Raw genomic sequence first — 22,079 nt, forward strand, 5'->3', positions numbered from 1 at the left:
AAAAAAAGCTGTTTTCTTTGGAGAATGTACCCACAATGAACATCTAATGACAAATTATTTATGTACTAAAAACACTATATCATTTTAAGATGCACTAATGGACCAAAAATGGAAAAACTGAGGTCAGTGTGCACTTAATTGTCTTCATTAGTAATGTTTTGAGTGGAAGCTAATGGAGATTGCATGTGGAGGAAAAACAATCCATAATGTGTTTTGACATGTGAAGTGAAACTTGTGTTGACAGCACCATACATGTAGTGGTGTATTTAGGATATGTTATAATAGAAATCATTCAGTCGTTGAAACACTCCCACAAGCCTGCTGCTTGATTGCCTTTTAGATTAATATATACCATGAATCTGATGAGGCTGCGTGCCCCCTACTGAATCACTGGAGCACCAGTCTAATCAAGAACTAACAATTATTTAAATCAAATGTGCAACAAAGAGCTACAGTTATGCATTTTACATTAGAAGGCATTAAATCACACAGATCGTAGCAGGCAGTGCTACAATGTGATGGCTTTGACATTGTTGAAAATAATTTTCTGCACTAGACTAGACTCAAAATCATTAAAATGACATCCTATCGCACTAGCATTATCATTTGCTTTATCTTTGTCTGTTTTGACTGCATTGCAAAGTGAAAACAAGCTCGATATTTATTTAATGATGGTTCAAGTGTTGTCAGGACAGCTAATAATGTGATCAGCGCATTCAGGCAACTTGACCAGGTAAGACGAGGAGATGGATTTCCCCATAAGCATCTAATTACCTGTATCGTAGCTCCTTAAGTACAACGTTACATGTCCAACTCCTGCATTATTCTTCATCCTTTTCTTTTTTCTTTGTTTCCTGCTCACACTGGTTTTTCCACCATATTCCCCCAGGGTCGCTGCGAAACCCCTAAATAATGCACATAGAGTGAGGGGGCTCTATGATGGATCGCTCTCCTCTTTCTGGAGCCTTTGTTTTGTTCTTGCACTAAAGCTTATTTATCATTTCCATAATGACACTGCTCTCAGGTGAATCTCCAAATATCTATATTTACACCAGACAACCTTTAAAAAGGACCTGTTTTTTTTTCTCTTCCATGATCGAGTTTTTTAGAACGTGTCATCGTGGCCAAAATAGGTCACATCCCTGCTTTGAGACAAACAGGTGGTCTGTAACAGGTTATCATACAAACCAGAGACAATTTTAAAAAACACCAAAATAACCAACCTCACTAAAATGTTCATTTTTTCCAAAAGGACAGGATAGATGCCATGAGACTTCACGTCCCCAGGGGGATCTCTTATGGTGGTTACCGTACCCAGAGATAGAGAGAAACATGGACAGTAAGAGTAGATCTGCTGGAGATCAACTGGATGGTGTTGCAGCTTCTGGCTTATTCATGTACTTTTACACACGTATTTTTCTTAAAGCAGCTTTAATTTCCCCTTATCTTAGCATGCTAGCATTTGTTAATTCATGGTAAAAAGACAAACTTTACGGTCTTCTTCGTATTTATTGAGGGTGCTCAAATGTGCTTTTCTTTCTTGTCTAAATAAGTGTAAGTGAAACATTGTCTGCTACTCCTATTATGTAGTTTACTCCGAGATGTACGGTAATGTGTTCAGACATTCTTTGTGCAACTGAGGAAAATGAGGTGTTTAAATGAATGTGATGTCATCCCAGCGAGAAATGACTGAATGAAAGAGAGGGGTCATTGTTAAACGCGCGTGCTACACAGTATGAATGCATGGAGCGAGTCACGATTCAGCATTAATGTTAAGACCGTCAGCGGCTGCTGCTGCTTCTCTCCCATCAGTGGTCAATTACACTGAGGAGGACAGTCATTTATCACTGGGGTAATGTGGTCTCCAGAGAGAGAACAGCAGCAACCCCATACAGCGTTAATGAATGTGACCTACTCCTCAGAAAACCAAACATTATCATTTATAATTGAAGCAAGATTTAGGTTAAAAGTTGCAATAATTATTAGGGCCCGAGCACGAGGTGCGCGGACCTGGGGCATTGCATGCACCAGGGCCGCATGCACCGAGGTGCAAGGCCCTATTGTTTCCGTAAGGATTATTATTAGGGCCCGAGCACGAGGTGCGCGGACCTGGGGCATTGCATGCACCAGGGCCGCATGCACCGAGGTGCAAGGCCCTATTGTTTCCGTAAGGATTATTAGGGCCCGAGCACGAGTGCGCACCTGGGGCATTGCATGCACCAGGGCCGCATGCACCGAGGTGCAAGCCCTATTGTTTCCGTAAGATTATTAGGGCCCGAGCACGAGGTCGCGGACCGGGCCATTGCATGCACCAGGGCCGCATGCACCGAGTGCAAGGCCCTATTGTTTCCGTAAGGATTATTATTAGGGCCCGAGCACGAGGTGCGCGGACCTGGGGCATTGCATGCACCAGGCCGCATGCACCGAGGTGCAAGGCCCTATTGTTTTCCGTAAGGATTATTAGAGCACGAGGTGCGCGGACCTGGGGCATTGCATGCACCAGGGCCGCATGCACCGAGGTGCAAGGCCCTATTGTTTCCGTAAGGATTATTAGGGCCCGAGCACCGAGGTGCGCGGACCTGGGGCATTGCATGCACCAGGGCCGCATGCACCAGAGGTGCAAGGCCCTATTGTTTCCGTAAGGATTATTATTATTATTCTTGTTCAGCATCGTTCACTCATTTATACGGCACTTCCCATATACGAAAACTCTTGAAAATTGGCACACACGTCAGAAACTGCTCCCGCTACTCAGGCCCAGAGGCCCGGCACTGGGTGTGGCCCAGGGGCTCCACAGCGCCCCCTGGAAAAATCATCAGGTATAGGAAAAAAAATTTCGGCATATCCTACAAAAATGAAATTTGGGAGGCTGATACATGTTGTCGGGACTGACAAAAAACCTCTTGGCAAAATTTCCTGTGACCAACAGGAAGTCGGCCATTTTGTGTCAAAATCCATGTTTCACGTGCTATATTTTAATGAACTACTCCTACAAATTTCACATGAGCAACTTCAAATTTGTCGTGTGTCATCTAAAGACCCATGGGATGAAACGATATCAAAAGCTTGAGTGTACGTCAGAGGCCCATGCTGTGACGGCGTGGCGAATATGTGGCGAATTTCGATCCCTCGCCATGAAAATGGAAGTCGCTCGTAATCGAAGGTACATGCTCCGATCGGAACCAAACTTCTCAGGCATGATAACAATCTTGCCCTGAACAGATTGCCAGGTCAATATTGGACATAGGTCATAGCGCCACCTACTGGCAAAAGGAAGTAACAAGTGTCTACACTTTTACGCCCTCTGTCTTATAGGTTAATCACATCATCGTCAAATTTGGTCAGCTAAGTTGTAAGAAGTTGCTAACGTGGTACTATGAAATTTGTGACCATATGTGAAACGCTGTCGCCATGGTGACGCTTTGTTCGCCATCAAATACGAATACATATTTGAGGCACTTATGATGCTTTGTTTCTCACGAAACTTGGCAGACATGTTCAGAGTGGCAAGACAATATGTCCGATATGTGTCTTTTGTCCAATTGTGTCAAAATGGCTCCATAGCGCCCCCTACAACACTTAAAAGTCAATTATCCCACCTTTAAATTTGAGGTAGAAGAACCAAATTCGGTGGGCTCATGTACCTCCTGACGACCTACGAAAAAGCCTCTTGGAGCAATTAGCTCCGCCCAACCGGAAGTCCGCCATTTTGATTTTACCTTGGCGTAAGGGGCGAACGGAAGGCGTCGTACTTTCGCGAACTCCTCCTAGGCGATTCATCGGATCCCCCTCAAACTTGGGCAACGCGTAGAGGAGGCCTTCCAGATCAAACGATATCAAAAGATTTTATCTAAATCGAAAGGCGTGGCCGCGGTGAAGCGTGATTCGCCATGAACAGGAAGTTGCTCCAAATCAAAGGTACATGGTCTAATCTGATCCAAACTTCTCAGGCATGATAACAGTCCCGCCCTGAACACATCTTCATGTCAATATTGGACATAAGTCATAGCGCCACCTAATGGTGATAGGAAGTTTAAAATTGTACTTTTACGTCCTCTGCCTCGCAGGTTCACTGGAGCAACCTCAAATTTGGTCAGCTTAGTTGTGAGACATGGCTGATATGATACTGTGAAAATTTTGACCATATGTCAAATGCTGTTGCCATGGTGACGCCCTGTTCGCCATCAAATACGTAACATATTTGAGGCACTTATGATGCTTAGTTTCTCACGAAACTTGGCAGACATGTTCAGAGTGGCAAGTTGATATGTCCGATATGTGTCTTTTGTCCAATTGTGTCAAAATGGCTCCATAGCGCCCCCTACAACATTTCAAAGTCATGGCCCCGGCCTTTAAATTTGACGTAGATGAACGAAATTCGGTCGGCTAATGTATCTTCCTCCGACCTACAAAAAAGCCTCTTGGAGCCATTAGCTCCGCCCAACCGGAAGTCAGCCATTTTGGATTTTACCTTGGCGTAAGCAGTGAATGGAAGGCGACGCACTTTTACCACTTCCTCCTTGGCGGTTAATCGAATCCACCTCAAACTTGGGCGACGCGTAGATGAGATCTTCCCGATCAAACGGCATATAGGGTTTTATAGTCTACGACGAAAGGTGCGGGCGCAGCGGAGCGCGATTCGCCACGAAACGTGAGGTGTTTTTTCACTGTGTCGGGGATGCTTCTACAGGCACGAAACACAGCACACATATTACAAACGAGGACAGGTTCGATCGGACATGAGTTTTGAGTTCGGCTGTTGCAAAGCAGCTCCGTAGCGTCCATTACAATACAAAAAAACCAAGCCACCCGCGCGCATGAAATATCACCGGCGAACGTATCTACAGGCCGAAGTCTGTCAGTGCCACGAACCAAACCCGCCGGGAAACGGCATTTTCAAAGTGAGGACACGGGGAAGAGAAATCGGCGCGTCCCGACCGGCCGTCGCGAGACTCGGCGGACGCGTGGGGAGCGGCTGCCGGCGCGTCCCTGACGGCAAGAGTGCGAGGGCCCGATCATCGCTGCTTGCAGCTTTAATTATTATTATTCTTATTCAGCATCGTTCACTCATTTTACACCCTGTTCCCATATGCGAAAACGGATGAAAATTGGCACACACGTCAGAAACTGCTCCCGCTACTCAGGCCTAGAGGCCCGGCACTGGGTGTGGCCCAGGGGCTTCACAGCGCCCCCTGGAAAAATCAGCAGGTATAGGAAAAAAATTTTTGGAGTATCCTACATAAATGAAATTTGGGAGGCAGATACATCTTGTCGGACCTGACAAAAAACCTCTTGGCAAAATTTCCTATGACCAACAGGAAGTCGGCCATTTTGTGTCAAAATCCATATTTCACGTGCCATATTTTAATGAACTACTACTACAAATTTCACATGAGCTACTTCAAATTTGTCGTGTGTCATCTAAAGACCCATGGGATGAAACGATATCAAAAGCTTGAGTGTACGTCAGAGGCCCATGCTGTGACGGCGTGGCGAAAATGTGGCGAATTTCGATCCCTCGCCATGAAAATGGAAGTCGCTCGTAATCGAAGGTACATGCTCCGATCGGACCCAAACTTCTCAGGCATGATAACAGTCTCGCCCTGAACAGATTACCATGTCAATATTGGACATAGGTCATAGCGCCACCTACTGGCAACAGGAAGTAACATGTGTCTACACTTTTACGCCCTCTGTCTTATAGGTTGACCACATCATCGTCAAATTTGGTCAGCTAAGTTGTTAGAAGTTGCTAACGTGGTACTATGAAATTTGTGACCATATGTCAAACGCTGTCGCCATGGTGACGCCTTGTTCGCCATAAAATACGAATACATATTTGAGGCACTTATGATGCTTTGTGTCTCACGAAACTTGGCAGACATGTTCAGAGTGGCAAGACAATATGTCCGATATGTGTCTTTTGTCCAATTGTGTCAAAATGGCTCCATAGCGCCCCCTACAAAACTTAAAAGTCAATTATCCCACCTTTAAATTTGACGTAGAAGAACCAAATTCGGTGGGCTCATGTACCTCCCGACGACCTACGAAAAAGCCTCTTGGAGCAATTAGCTCCGCCCAACCGGAAGTCCGCCATTTTGATTTTACCTTGGCGTAAGGGGCGAACGGAAGGCCTCGTACTTTCGCGAACTCCTCCTAGGCGGTTCATGGGATCCGCCTCAAACTTGGGCAACGCGTAGAGGAGGCCTTCCAGATCAAACGATATCAAAAGATTTTGTCTAAATCGAAAGGCGTGGCCGCGGTGAAGCGTGATTCGCCATGAACAGGAAGTTGCTCCAAATCAAAGGTACATGGTCTAATCTGATCCAAACTTCTCAGGCATGATAACAGTCCCGCCCTGAAAACATCTTCATGTCAATATTGGACATAAGTCATAGCGCCACCTAATGGTGATAGGAAGTTTGAAATTCTTCTTTTATGTCCTCTGCCTCGCAGGTTCACTGGAGCAACCTCAAATTTGGTCAGCTTAGTTGTGAGACATGGCTGATATGATACTTTGAAAATTTTGACCATGTGTCAAACGCTGTTGCCATGGTGACGCCCTGTTCGCCATCAAATACGTTACATATTTGAGGCACTTATGATAATTTGTTTGTCACGAAACTTGGCAGACATGTTCAGAGTGGCAAGACAATATGTCCGATATGTGTCTTTTGTCCAATTGTGTCAAAATGGCTCCATAGCGCCCCCTACAAAACTTAAAAGTCAATTATCGCACCTTTAAATTTGACGTAGAAGAACTAAATTCGGTCGGCTCATGTACCTCTCGACGACCTACCAAAAAGCCTCTTGGAGCAATTAGCTCCGCCCAACCGGAAGTCAGCCATTTCGGATTTTACCTTGGTGTAAGCAGTGAACGGAAGGTGACGTACTTTGACGAACTCCTCCTAGGCGGTTATTCGGATCCGCCTCAAACTTTAGCAACGCGTAGAGGAGGCCTTCCGCATCAAACGATATCAAAAGATTTACTCCACATCGAAAGGCGTGGCCGCGGTGAGGCGTGATTCACCATGAACAGGAAGTTGCTCCAAATCAAAGCTACATGGTCTAATCTGATCCAAACTTCTCAGGCGTGATAACAGTCCCACCCTAAACACATCTACATGTCAATATTGGACATAAGTCATAGCGCCACCTAATGGTGATAGGAAGTTTGAAATTCTTCTTTTACGTCCTCTGCCTCGCAGGTTCACTGGAGAAACCTCAAATTTGGTCAGCTTAGTTGTGAGACATGGCTGATATTGTACTGTGAAATTTTTGACCATATGTCAAACGCTGTTGCCATGGTGACGCCCTGTTCGCCATCAAATACGTTACATATTTGAGGCACTCATGATGCTTTGTTTCTCATGAAACTTGGCAGACATGTTCAGAGTGGCAAGACAATATGTCTGATATGTGTCTTTTGTCCAATTGTGTCAAAATGGCTCCATAGCGCCCCCTACAACATTTCAAAGTCAATTCTAACGCCTTTAAATTTGACTTAGAAGAACCAAATTCGGTCGGCTCATGTACCTCCCAACGACCTACCAAAAAGCCTCTTGGAGCAATTAGCTCCGCCCAACCGGAAGTCAGCCATTTTGGATTTTACCTTGGGGTAAGCAGTGAACGAAAGGCGACGCACTTTGACGAACTCCTCCTAGGCGGTTATTCGGATCTGCCTCAAACTTTAGCAACGCGTAGAGGAGGCATCCCTGATCAAACGATATCAAAAGATTTAGTCTACATGGAAAGGCGTGGCCGTGGTGAAGCGTGATTCGCCATGAACAGGAAGTTGCTCCAAATCAAAGGTACATGGTCTGATCTGATCCAAACTTCTCAGGCATGATAACAGTCCCACCCTCAACACATCTACAATATCATAATTGAACACAAGTCATAGCGCCACCTAATGGTAACAGGTCATTAGAAATTTGAATTTTTACTTCCTCTGCCTGGCATGTTCACTGGAGAAACCTCAAATTTGGTCGGCTTAGTTGTGAGACAAGGCCGATATTGTACTGTGAAAGTTTTGACCGTGTGTCAACCGGAGGTCGACCTTTTTGATTTTTAGACCTGAAGTCTGTCGGTGCCACGAACTGAACCCGCAGGGAAACGGAATTTTCAAAGTGAGGACACGGGTAAGGGAATTTTCCACTTCGTGGCTGAGAATGAATGGGCATTTTCCTGCCATTGGTCAAAGGTCGTCACAATGGACTTGCGTCCCTGTTAGGGTGTCATATGGCTGTGACTAAGATCACGAATTGGACGCAAAGTGTGCCGAAGCCACTACGCCTGTCGGTGGCGCTATCACTCCTTTCTGGGCTGGGGGGGGGGGGCCCCGGGTATTGCCGTTGGACACAGGGGCCCCTACCACTTCCCTAACTCGTACACCTGTCCAACTGATGGACCTTTTTGTCCACTTCATTCACTTTGTAAATTTTTGGGTGTCCGCTTCGTGGTACATTTGTCGACATCGCAGAACTTGTCATGGAAGTACAGTACGGTACAGTAAATATGTCCAATCGGAGGAATATTTGTCCACTCTGGGTAAATGGCCCCCTTTTGCCCAAAACTCGCTTGCCGACTCTGGGGCGGGGTACCAGGGGCCCCCGGGGCCCCCGGGGGCCAAAAGTCCAATTAGCCCAGAACTTACTTGCCGACATCGGGGGGGAGAGGCCTGAGGGGGGCCCGGGAGTACCAGGGGCCCCCGGGGGCCAAAAGTCCAATTAGCCCAGAACTCACTTGCCGACATCGGGGGGGAGAGGCCTGAGGGGGGCCCGGGAGTACCAGGGGCCCCCGGGGGCCAAAAGTCCAATTAGCCCAGAACTCACTTGCCGACATCGGGGGGAGAGGCCTGAGGGGGGCCCGGGAGTACCAGGGGCCCCCGGGGGCCAAAAGTCCAATTAGCCCAGAACTCACTTGCCGACACCGGGGGCTTGGGCACAAGGGGCCCCCGGGGGCATGTTCCCCACTGAGGAGGACTGTGCTGGCCGGGTGGAAAAGACCACCTTGCCTTTGTCCAGTTGGAATACCCTGACCTCAGCTCTAAGGTATTTTGAAGTGTACGTACACTTCGCCGCCTATTTTTAGGACACCCGGGGAGCCGGGCAAGGGGGGGTTGGGGACGTCCACTCAGCGACATGGGCCGTTTCTTGCCACTGGACGGTTTCCGGAGCCCGCTTCCCTAGGGTGGGGAAGAGAAATCGTCGCGTCCCGACCGGCCGTCGCGAGACCCGGCGGACGCGTGGAGAGCGGCTGCCGGCGCGTCCCCGACGGCAAGAGTGCGAGGGCCCGATCATCGCTGCTCGCAGCTTTAATTATTATTATTATTCTTATTTTTCAGCATCGTTCGCTCAGTTTTCAGACTGTTCCCATACACGAAAACGAAGGAAAATTGGCACACACGTCAGAAATTCTTCCCGCTACTCAGACCCAGAGGCCTGGCACTGGGTGTGGCCAAGGGGCTCCATAGCGCCCCCTTATGTAAGGGAGTCTTTTCGGAGGCATATAGTGACAGCTCTGAATCAAAGGTGCTTGGTCCGATCTGAACGAAACTTTTTAAGTATGATAAGACGACCGCCCTTAACACATATCCATCTTAATATTGGCCATAAGTCATAGCGCCACCTACTGGCAATTTCACGTTACAAATCCTACTTTTATTTCCCCTGCCTCGCAGATTCGCCCGATCAACCTCAAACTTGCTCAGTACACTTATACATATTGGACAATGTCATATAAAAAAATCGGTGACGTTTCGTCGGAAGCCGTCCGCGCGGCTATTGAAAAACTACGAGCTAACGGCTAACAAAATTGGAATCATCATAACTCAACCATATTTGGACAAATCTTTACCAGATTCCTCCTGAATGATTACTGTCCCACCCTGAACAGATTGCCATGTCAATATTGGACTTAAGTCATAGCGCCACCTACTGGTAACATGAAGTATGAAATTCTTCTTTTACATCCTGTGCCTTTCAGGATCATTGGATCCACTTCATATTTGGTCAGCTTAGTTGTGACACATGGCTGATGTTATACTGTGAAAATTTTTTAAACGACTCAAACGCTGTTGCCATGGTGACGCGTTGTTCGCCATAAAATCCGTTACATATTTGAGGCACTTATGATGCTTTGTTTGTCACGAAACTTGGGAGACATGTTCAGAGTGGCAAGGCGATATGTCCGATATGTGTCTTTTGTCCAATTGTGTCAAAATGGCTCCATAGCGCCCCCTAGAACACTTAAAAGTCAATTTTAACACCTTTAAATTTGACGTAGAAGAACCAAATTCGGTCGGCTCATGTACCTTCCGACGACCTACCAAAAAGCCTCTTGGAGCAATTAGCTCCGCCCAACCGGAAGTCAGCCATTTTGGATTTTACCTTGGCGTAGGTGGCGAACGGAAGGCGACGTACTTTGACGAACTCCTCCTAGGCGGTTATTCGGATCCGCCTCAAACTTTAGCAACGCGTAAAGGAGGCCTTCCGGATCAAACGATATCAAAAGATTTAGTCTACATGGAAAGGCGTGGCCGCGGTGAAGCGTGATTCGCCATGAACAGGAAGTTGCTCCAAATCAAAGGTACATGGTCTAATCTGATCCAAACTTCTCAGGCATGATAACAGTCCCGCCCTAAACACATCTACATGTCAATATCGGACATAAGTCATAGCGCCACCTAATGGTAACAGGAAGTTTGAAATTGTACTTTTACGTCCTCTGCCTCGCAGGTTAACCGGAGCAACCTCAAATTTGGTCAGCTTAGTTGTGAGACATGGCTGATATTGTACTGTGAAAGTTTTGACCATATGTCAAACGCTGTTGCCATGGTGACGCCCTGTTCGCCATCAAATACGAATACATGTTTGAGGCACTTGGGATGATTTGTGTCTCACGAAACTTGGCAGGCATGTTCAGAGTGGCAAGACAATATGTCCAATATGTGTCTTTTGTCCAGTTGTGTCAAAATGGCTCCATAGCGCCCCCTACAACATTTAAAATTCAATTATCCCACCTTTAAATTTGACGTAGAAGAACCAAATTTGGTCGGCTCATGTACCTCCCGACGACCTACCAAAAAGCCTCTTGGAGCGATTAGCTCCGCCCAACCGGAAGTCAGCCATTTTGGATTTTACCTTACCCCTATTGGATTTTATTTTATCCCTAAGCAGTGAACGGAAGGTGACGCACTTTGACAAACTCCTCTTAGGCGTTTATTCGGATCTGTGTCAAACTTTAGCAACACGTAGAGGAGGCCTCCCTGATCAAACGATATCAAAATATTTAGTCTACATCGAAAGGCGTGGCCGTGGTGGAGCGCGATTCGCCATGAACAGGAAGTTGCTCCAAATCAAAGGTACATGGTCTGATCTCATCCAAACTTCTCAGGCATGATAACAGTCCCACCCTCAATACATTTACATGTCATAATTGAACAAAAGTAATAGCGCCACCTAATGGTAACAGGTAGTTAGAAATTTGACTTTTACTTCCTCTGCCTGGCAGGTTCACTGGAGAAAACTCAAATTCGGTCGGCTTAGTTGTGAGACAATGCTGATACTGTACTGTGAAAGTTTTAACCGTGTGTCAACCGGAAGTCGACCGTTTTTATTTTTCAACCTGAAGTCTGTCGGTGACACGAACTGAACCCGTCGGGAAGACGGCATTTTCAAAGTGAGGACACGGGGAAGAGAAATCGGCGCGTCCCGACCGGCCGTCGCGAGACCCGGCGGACGCGTTGAGAGCGGCTGCCGGCGCGTCCCCGACGGCGAGAGTGCGAGGGCCCGATCATCGCTGCTTGCAGCTTTAATTAGGGCCCGAGCACGAGGTGCGCGGACCTGGGGCATTGCATGCACCAGGGCCGCATGCACCGAGGTGCAAGGCCCTATTGTTTCCGTAAGGATTATTAGGGCCCGAGCACGAGGTGCGCGGACCTGGGGCATTGCATGCACCAGGGCCGCATGCACCGAGGTGCAAGGCCCTATTGTTTCCGTAAGGATTATTATTATTAGGGCCCGAGCACGAGGTGCGCGGACCTGGGGCATTGCATGCCCCAGGGCCGCATGCACCGAGGTGCAAGGCCCTATTGTTTCCGTAAGGATTATTATTATTATTCTTATTCAGCATCGTTCACTCATTTTACACCCTGTTCCCATATGCGAAAACGGATGAAAATTGGCACACACGTCAGAAACTGCTCCCGCTACTCAGGCCTAGAGGCCCGGCACTGGGTGTGGCCCAGGGGCTTCACAGCGCCCCCTGGAAAAATCAGCAGGTATAGGAAAAAAAAATTTGGAGTATCCTACATAAATGAAATTTGGGAGGCAGATACATCTTGTCGGACCTGACAAAAAACCTCTTGGCAAAATTTCCTATGACCAACAGGAAGTCGGCCATTTTGTGTCAAAATCCATATTTCACGTGCCATATTTTAATGAACTACTACTACAAATTTCACATGAGCTACTTCAAATTTGTCGTGTGTCATCTAAAGACCCATGGGATGAAACGATATCAAAAGCTTGAGTGTACGTCAGAGGCCCATGCTGTGACGGCGTGGCGAAAATGTGGCGAATTTCGATCCCTCGCCATGAAAATGGAAGTCGCTCGTAATCGAAGGTACATGCTCCGATCGGACCCAAACTTCTCAGGCATGATAACAGTCTCGCCCTGAACAGATTACCATGTCAATATTGGACATAGGTCATAGCGCCACCTACTGGCAACAGGAAGTAACATGTGTCTACACTTTTACGCCCTCTGTCTTATAGGTTGACCACATCATCGTCAAATTTGGTCAGCTAAGTTGTAAGAAGTTGCTAACGTGGTACTATGAAATTTGTGACCATATGTCAAACGCTGTCGCCATGGTGACGCCTTGTTCGCCATAAAATACGAATACATATTTGAGGCACTTATGATGCTTTGTGTCTCACGAAACTTGGCAGACATGTTCAGAGTGGCAAGACAATATGTCCGATATGTGTCTTTTGTCCAATTGTGTCAAAATGGCTCCATAGCGCCCCCTACAAAACTTAAAAGTCAATTATCCCACCTTTAAATTTGACGTAGAAGAACCAAATTAAGTGGGCTCATGTACCTCCCGACGACCTACGAAAAAGCCTCTTGGAGCAATTAGCTCCGCCCAACCGGAAGTCCGCCATTTTGATTTTACCTTGGCGTAAGGGGCGAACGGAAGGCGTCGTACTTTCGCGAACTCCTCCTAGGCGATTCATCGTATCCGCCTCAAACTTGGGCAACGCGTAGTGGAGGCCTTCCAGATCAAACGATATCAAAAGATTTTGTCTAAATCGAAAGGCGTGGCCGCGGTGAAGCGTGATTCGCCATGAACAGGAAGTTGCTCCAAATCAAAGGTACATGGTCTAATCTGATCCAAACTTCTCAGGCATGATAACAGTCCCGCCCTGAAAACATCTTCATGTCAATATTGGACATAAGTCATAGCGCCACCTAATGGTGATAGGAAGTTTGAAATTCTTCTTTTATGTCCTCTGCCTCGCAGGTTCACTGGAGCAACCTCAAATTTGGTCAGCTTAGTTGTGAGACATGGCTGATATGATACTTTGAAAATTTTGACCATGTGTCAAACGCTGTTGCCATGGTGACGCCCTGTTCGCCATCAAATACGTTACATATTTGAGGCACTTATGATAATCTGTTTGTCACGAAACTTGGCAGACATGTTCAGAGTGGCAAGACAATATGTCCGATATGTGTCTTTTGTCCAATTGTGTCAAAATGGCTCCATAGCGCCCCCTACAAAACTTAAAAGTCAATTATCGCACCTTTAAATTTGACGTAGAAGAACTAAATTCGGTCGGCTCATGTACCTCTCGACGACCTACCAAAAAGCCTCTTGGAGCAATTAGCTCCGCCCAACCGGAAGTCAGCCATTTCGGATTTTACCTTGGTGTAAGCAGTGAACGGAAGGTGACGTACTTTGACGAACTCCTCCTAGGCGGTTCATGGGATCCGCCTCAAACTTTAGCAACGCGTAGAGGAGGCCTTCCGGATCAAACGATATCAAAAGATTTACTCCACATCGAAAGGCGTGGCCGCGGTGAGGCGTGATTCACCATGAACAGGAAGTTGCTCCAAATCAAAGCTACATGGTCTAATCTGATCCAAACTTCTCAGGCATGATAACAGTCCCACCCTAAACACATCTACATGTCAATATTGGACATAAGTCATAGCGCCACCTAATGGTGATAGGAAGTTTGAAATTCTTCTTTTACGTCCTCTGCCTCGCAGGTTCACTGGAGAAACCTCAAATTTGGTCAGCTTAGTTGTGAGACATGGCTGATATTGTACTGTGAAATTTTTGACCATATGTCAAACGCTGTTGCCATGGTGACGCCCTGTTCGCCATCAAATACGTTACATATTTGAGGCACTTATGATGCTTTGTTTCTCATGAAACTTGGCAGACATGTTCAGAGTGGCAAGACAATATGTCTGATATGTGTCTTTTGTCCAATTGTGTCAAAATGGCTCCATAGCGCCCCCTACAACATTTCAAAGTCAATTCTAACGCCTTTAAATTTGACTTAGAAGAACCAAATTCGGTCGGCTCATGTACCTCCCGACGACCTACCAAAAAGCCTCTCGGAGCAATTAGCTCCGCCCAACCGGAAGTCAGCCATTTTGGATTTTACCTTGGGGTAAGCAGTGAACGAAAGGCGACGCACTTTGACGAACTCCTCCTACGGGACACGGGTAAGGGAATTTTCCACTTCGTGGCTGAGAATGAATGGGCATTTTCCTGCCATTGGTCAAAGGTCGTCACAATGGACTTGCGTCCCTGTTAGGGTGTCATATGGCTGTGACTAAGATCACGAATTGGACGCAAAGTGTGCTGAAGCCACTGCGCCTGTCGGTGGCGCTATCACTCCTTTCTGGGCTGGGGGGGGGGGCCCCGGGTATTGCCGTTGGACACAGGGGCCCCTACCACTTCCCTAACTCGTACACCTGTCCAACTGATGGACCTTTTTGTCCACTTCATTCACTTTGTAAATTTTTGGGTGTCCGCTTCGTGGTACATTTGTCGACATCGCAGAACTTGTCATGGTAGTACAGTACGGTACAGTAAATATGTCCAATCGGAGGAATATTTGTCCACTCTGGGTAAATGGCCCCCTTTTGCCCAAAACTCGCCTGCCGACTCTGGGGAGGGGTACCAGGGGCCCCCAGGGCCCCCGGGGGCCAAAAGTCCAATTAGCCCAGAACTCACTTGCCGACATCGGGGGGGAGAGGCCTGAGGGGGGCCCGGGAGTACCAGGGGCCCCCGGGGGCCAAAAGTCCAATTAGCCCAGAACTCACTTGCCGACATCGGGGGGAGAGGCCTGAGGGGGGCCCCGGAGTACCAGGGGCCCCCGGGGGCCAAAAGTCCAATTAGCCCAGAACTCACTTGCCGACATCGGGGGGAGAGGCCTGAGGGGGGCCCGGGAGTACCAGGGGCCCCCGGGGGCCAAAAGTCCAATTAGCCCAGAACTCACTTGCCGACACCGGGGGCTTGGGCACAAGGGGCCCCCGGGGGCCAAGAGTCCAATCGGCCCAAAACTCACTTGCCGACTTTGGGAGGAGGGCCCGAGGGGTGCCGGGGGGTACCCCAGGGGTACCAGGGGCCCCCAGGGGGTACCTGGGGGCCCCTGGGGTAGGTTGCACTTCCACCGAGTGGACATGTTCCCCCCACTGAGGAGGACTGTGCTGGCCGGGTGGAAAAGACCACCTTGCCTTTGTCCAGTTGGAATACCCTGACCTCAGCTCTAAGGTATTTTGAAGTGTACGTACACTTCGCCGCCTATTTTTAGGACCCCCGGGGAGCCGGGCAAGGGGGGGTTGGGGACGTCCACTCCGCGACATGGGCCGCTTCTTGCCACTGGACGGTTTCCGGAGCCCGCTTCCCTAGGGTGGGGAAGAGAAATCGTCGCGTCCCGACCGGCCGTCGCGAGACCCGGCGGACGCGTGGAGAGCGGCTGCCGGCGCGTCCCCGACGGCAAGAGTGCGAGGGCCCGATCATCGCTGCTCGCAGCTTTAATTATTATTATTATTCTTATTTTTCAGCATCGTTCGCTCAATTTGCACCCTGTTCCCATATGGCGAAACGAAGGAAAATTGGCACACACGTCAGAAATTGCTCCCGCTACTCAGGCCCAGAGGCCCGGCACCAGTTGAGCCCCAGGGGCTCCATAGCGCCACCTTCTGTCACTTTGTCTTTTCGGGTGCATATAGCATCTGCTATAAATCAAAGGCGCATGGTCCAATCTGTGCGAGACTTCTCAGGCATGGTACCAGTCCCGCCCTCAACACATCGCCATGTTTGCATTGACCATAAGTCATAGCGCCACCTACTGACAACATAACGTCACAAATCCTACTTTTATTTCCCCTGCATTGCAGATTCATCTGATCCACCTCAAACTTACTCACAACAGTTATACCAATGGGCCGATGTCATATAAAAAATTCTGCGACGTTCCGTGCGACGCCCCCCCCCGGGGGGTGTCCGACAAAACGTGCTAACGGCTAGCAAAATTGTGAACGTCATAACTCAACCATATTTGATCATATCTCTACCAAACTTCTCAGGCATGATAGCAGTCCCACCCTGAACAGATTCCCATGTCAATATTGGACATAGGTCATAGCGCCACCTAATGGTAGGAGGACGTTAAAAAATGTTACTTTTACGTCCTGCGCCTCGCAGGTTTACTGGAGCAACCTCAAATTTGGTCAGCTTAGTTGTGAGACAAGGCTGATGTGATACCATGAAAATTTTGACCATGTGTCAAACACTGTTGCCATGGTGACGCTTTGTTCGCCATCAAATACGAATACATATTTGAGGCACTTATGATGCTTTGTTTCTCACGAAACTTGGCAGACATGTTCAGAGTGGCAAGTCGATATGTCCAATATGTGTCTTTTGTCCAATTGTGTCAAAATGGCTCCATAGCGCCCCCTACAACACTTAAAATTCAATTATCTCACCTTTAAATTTGACGTAGAAGAACCAAATTCGTTGGGCTCATGTACCTCCAGACGAACTACCAAAAAGCCTCTTGGAGCAATTAGCTCCGCCCAACCGGAAGTCCGCCATTTTGATTTTACCTTGGCGTAAGCAGCGAACGGAAGGCGTCGTACTTTCGCGAACTCCTCCTAGGCGGTTCATCGTATCCGTCTCAAACTTGTGCAACGCGTAGAGGAGGCCTTCTGGATCAAACGATATCAAAAGATTTAGTCCACATCGAAAGGAGTGGCCGCGGTGAAGTGTGATTCGCCATGAACAGGAAGTTGCTCCAAATCAAAGGTACATGGTCTAATCTGATCCAAACTTCTCAGGCATGATAACAGTCCCGCCCTAAACACATCTACATGTCAATATTAGACATAAGTCATAGCGCCACCTAATGGTGATAGGAAGTTTGAAATTGTACTTTTATGTCCTCTGCCTCGCAGGTTCACTGGAGCAACCTCAAATTTGGTCAGCTTAGTTGTGAGACATGGCTGATATTGCACTGTGAAATTTTTGACCATGTGTCAAACGCTGTTGCCATGGTGACGCCCTGTTCGCCATCAGATACGGACACATGTTTGAGGCACTTGGGATGATTTGTATGTCACCAAACTTGGCAGACATGTTCAGAGTGGCAAGTCGATATGTCCGATATGTGTATTTTGTCCAATTGTGTCAAAATGGCTCCATAGCGCCCCCTACAACATTTCAAAGTCATGGCCCCCGCCTTTAAATTTGACGTAGATGAACGAAATTCGGTCGGCTAATGTATCTTCCTCCGACCTACAAAAAAGCCTCTTGGAGCCATTAGCTCCGCCCAACCGGAAGTCAGCCATTTTAGATTTTATATGACTAAACATGGAAAATCAAAGGTGTCATACTTTTACCACCTCCTCCTTGGCCGTTAATCGAAACCACCTCAAACTTGGGCGAAGCGTAGATGAGATCTTCCCGATCAAACGACCTATTGGGTTTTATAGTCTACGACGAAAGGTGCGGGCGCAGCGGAGCGCGATTCGCCACGAAACGTGAGCTGTTTTTTCACTGTGTCGGGGATGCTTCTACAGGCACGAAACACAGCACACATATTACAAACATGGACAGGTTCGATCGGATATGAGTTTTGAGTTCGGCCGTTGCAAAGCAGCTCCGTAGCGCTCCTTACAACACAAAAAAACCAAGCCACCCGAGCGTATGAAATGTCACCAGCGAACGTATCTACAGGCCGAAGTCTGTCAGTGCCACGAACTGAACCCACCAGGAAGACAGCATCCCGACCGGCCGTCGCGAGACTCGGCGGACGCGTCGAGAGCGGCGACCCGCTCGTCCCCGACGGCGAGAGTGCGAGGGCCCGATCATCGCTGCTTGCAGCTTTAATTATTATTATTATTATTATTCTTATTTTTCAGCATCGTTCGCTCAATTTGCACCCTGTTCCCATATGGCGAAACGAAGGAAAATTGGCACACACGTCAGAAATTGCTCCCGCTACTCAGGCCCAGAGGCCCGGCACAAGTTGAGCCCCAGGGGCTCCATAGCGCCACCTTCTGTCACTTTGTCTTTTCGGGTGCATATAGCATCTGCTATAAATCAAAGGCGCATGGTCCAATCTCTGCGAGACTTCTCAGGCATGGTACCAGTCCCGCCCTTAAGACATCGCCATGTTCGCATTGACCATAAGTCATAGCGCCACCTACTGACAACATAACATCACAAATCCTACTTTAATTTCCCCTGCATTGCAGATTCATCTGATCCACCTCAAACTTACTCACAACAGTTATACCAATGGGCCGATGTCATATAAAAAATTCTGCGACGTTCCGTGCGACGCCCCCCCCGGGGGGTGTCCGACAAAACGTGCTAACGGCTAGCAAAATTGTGAACGTCATAACTCAACCATATTTGGTCATATCTCTACCAAACTTCTCAGGCATGATAGCAGTCCCGCCCTGAACAGATTCCCATGTCAATATTGGACATAGGTCATAGCGCCACCTAATGGTAGGAGGACGTTAAAAAATGTTACTTTTACGTCCTGCGCCTCGCAGGTTTACTGGAGCAACCTCAAATTTGGTCAGCTTAGTTGTGAGACAAGGCTGATATGATACCATGAAAATTTTGACCATGTGTCAAACACTGTTGCCATGGTGACGCTTTGTTCGCCATCAAATACGAATACATATTTGAGGCACTTATGATGCTTTGTTTCTCACGAAACTTGGCAGACATGTTCAGAGTGGCAAGTCGATATGTCCAATATGTGTCTTTTGTCCAATTGTGTCAAAATGGCTCCATAGCGCCCCCTACAACACTTAAAAGTCAATTATCCCACCTTTAAATTTGACGTAGAAGAACCAAATTCGGTGGGCTCATGTACCTTTCGATGACCTACCAAAAAGCCTCTTGGAGCAATTAGCTCCGCCCAACCGGAAGTCCGCCATTTTGATTTTACCTTGGCGTGGGCGGCGAACGGAAGGCGTCGTACTTTCGCGAACTCCTCCTAGGCGATTCATCGTATCAGTCTCAAACTTGTGCAACGCGTAGAGGAGGCCTTCTGGATCAAACGATATCAAAAGATTTAGTCCACATCGAAAGGAGTGGCCGCGGTGAAGTGTGATTCGCCATGAACAGGAAGTTGCTCCAAATCAAAGGTACATGGTCTAATCTGATCCAAACTTCTCAGGCATGATAACAGTCCCGCCCTAAACACATCTACATGTCAATATTAGACATAAGTCATAGCGCCACCTAATGGTGATAGGAAGTTTGAAATTGTACTTTTACGTCCTCTGCCTCGCAGGTTCACTGGAGCAACCTCAAATTTGGTCAGCTCAGTTGTGAGACATGGCTGATATTGTACTGTGAAATTTTTGACCATGTGTCAAACGCTGTTGCCATGGTGACGCCCTGTTCGCCATCAGATACGGACACATGTTTGAGGAACTTGGGATAATTTGTATGTCACCAAACTTGGCAGACATGTTCAGAGTGGCAAGTCAATATGTCCGATATGTGTCTTTTGTCCAATTGTGTCAAAATGGCTCCATAGCGCCCCCTACAACATTTCAAAGTCATGGCCCCCGCCTTTAAATTTGACGTAGAGGAACGAAATTCGGTCGGCTAATGTATCTTCCTCCGACCTACAAAAAAGCCTCTTGGAGCCATTAGCTCCGCCCAACCGGAAGTCAGCCATTTTAGATTTTATATGACTAAACATGGAAAATCAAAGGTGTCGTACTTTTACCACCTCCTCCTTGGCCGTTAATCGAAACCACCTCAAACTTGGGGGAAGCGTAGATGAGATCTTCCCGATCAAACGACCTTTAGGGTTTTATAGTCTACGACGAAAGGTGCGGGCGCAGTGGAGCGCGATTCGCCACGAAACGTGAGCTGTTTTTTCACTGTGTCGGGGATGCTTCTAAAGGCACGAAACACAGCACACACATTACAATCGAGGACAGGTTCGATCGGACATGAGTTTTGAGTTCGGCCGTTGCAAAGCAGCTCCTTAGCGCTCCTTACAATACAAAAAACCAAGCCACCCGAGCGTATGAAATGTCACCAGCGAACGTATCTACAGGCCGAAGTCTGTCGGTGCCACGAACTGAACCCACCAGGAAGACAGCATTTTCAAAGTGAGGACACGGGGAAGAGAAATCCGCGCGTCCCGACCGGCCGTCGCGAGACTCGGCGGACGCGTCGAGAGCGGCGACCCGCTCGTCCCCGACGGCGAGAGTGCGAGGGCCCGATCATCGCTGCTTGCAGCTTTAATTATTATTAGGGCCCGAGCACCGAGGTGCGCGGACCTGGGGCATTGCATGCACCAGGGCCGCATGCACCGAGGTGCAAGGCCCTATTGTTTCCGTAAGGATTATTATTAGGGCCCGAGCACGGAGGTGCGCGGACCTGGGGCATTGCATGCACCAGGGCCGCATGCACTGAAGTGCAAGGCCCTATTGTTTCCGTAAGGATTATTATTATTAGGGCCCGAGCACGAGGTGCGCGGACCTGGGGCATTGCATGCACCAGGGCCGCATGCACCGAGGTGCAAGGCCCTATTGTTTCCGTAAGGATTATTATTATTATTCTTATTCAGCATCGTTCACTCATTTTACACCCTGTTCCCATATGCGAAAACGGATGAAAATTGGCACACACGTCAGAAACTGCTCCCGCTACTCAGGCCTAGAGGCCCGGCACTGGGTGTGGCCCAGGGGCTTCACAGCGCCCCCTGGAAAAATCAGCAGGTATAGGAAAAAAATTTTTGGAGTATCCTACATAAATGAAATTTGGGAGGCAGATACATCTTGTCGGACCTGACAAAAAACCTCTTGGCAAAATTTCCTATGACCAACAGGAAGTCGGCCATTTTGTGTCAAAATCCATATTTCACGTGCCATATTTTAATGAACTACTACTACAAATTTCACATGAGCTACTTCAAATTTGTCGTGTGTCATCTAAAGACCCATGGGATGAAACGATATCAAAAGCTTGAGTGTACGTCAGAGGCCCATGCTGTGACGGCGTGGCGAAAATGTGGCGAATTTCGATCCCTCGCCATGAAAATGGAAGTCGCTCGTAATCGAAGGTACATGCTCCGATCGGACCCAAACTTCTCAGGCATGATAACAGTCTCGCCCTGAACAGATTACCATGTCAATATTGGACATAGGTCATAGCGCCACCTACTGGCAACAGGAAGTAACATGTGTCTACACTTTTACGCCCTCTGTCTTATAGGTTGACCACATCATCGTCAAATTTGGTCAGCTAAGTTGTTAGAAGTTGCTAACGTGGTACTATGAAATTTGTGACCATATGTCAAACGCTGTCGCCATGGTGACGCCTTGTTCGCCATAAAATACGAATACATATTTGAGGCACTTATGATGCTTTGTGTCTCACGAAACTTGGCAGACATGTTCAGAGTGGCAAGACAATATGTCCGATATGTGTCTTTTGTCCAATTGTGTCAAAATGGCTCCATAGCGCCCCCTACAAAACTTAAAAGTCAATTATCCCACCT

The sequence above is a fragment of the Scophthalmus maximus genome, chromosome 16 (genome assembly GCF_022379125.1).
Source record: "Scophthalmus maximus strain ysfricsl-2021 chromosome 16, ASM2237912v1, whole genome shotgun sequence".
NCBI classification, from domain to species: Eukaryota; Metazoa; Chordata; class Actinopteri; order Pleuronectiformes; family Scophthalmidae; genus Scophthalmus; species Scophthalmus maximus.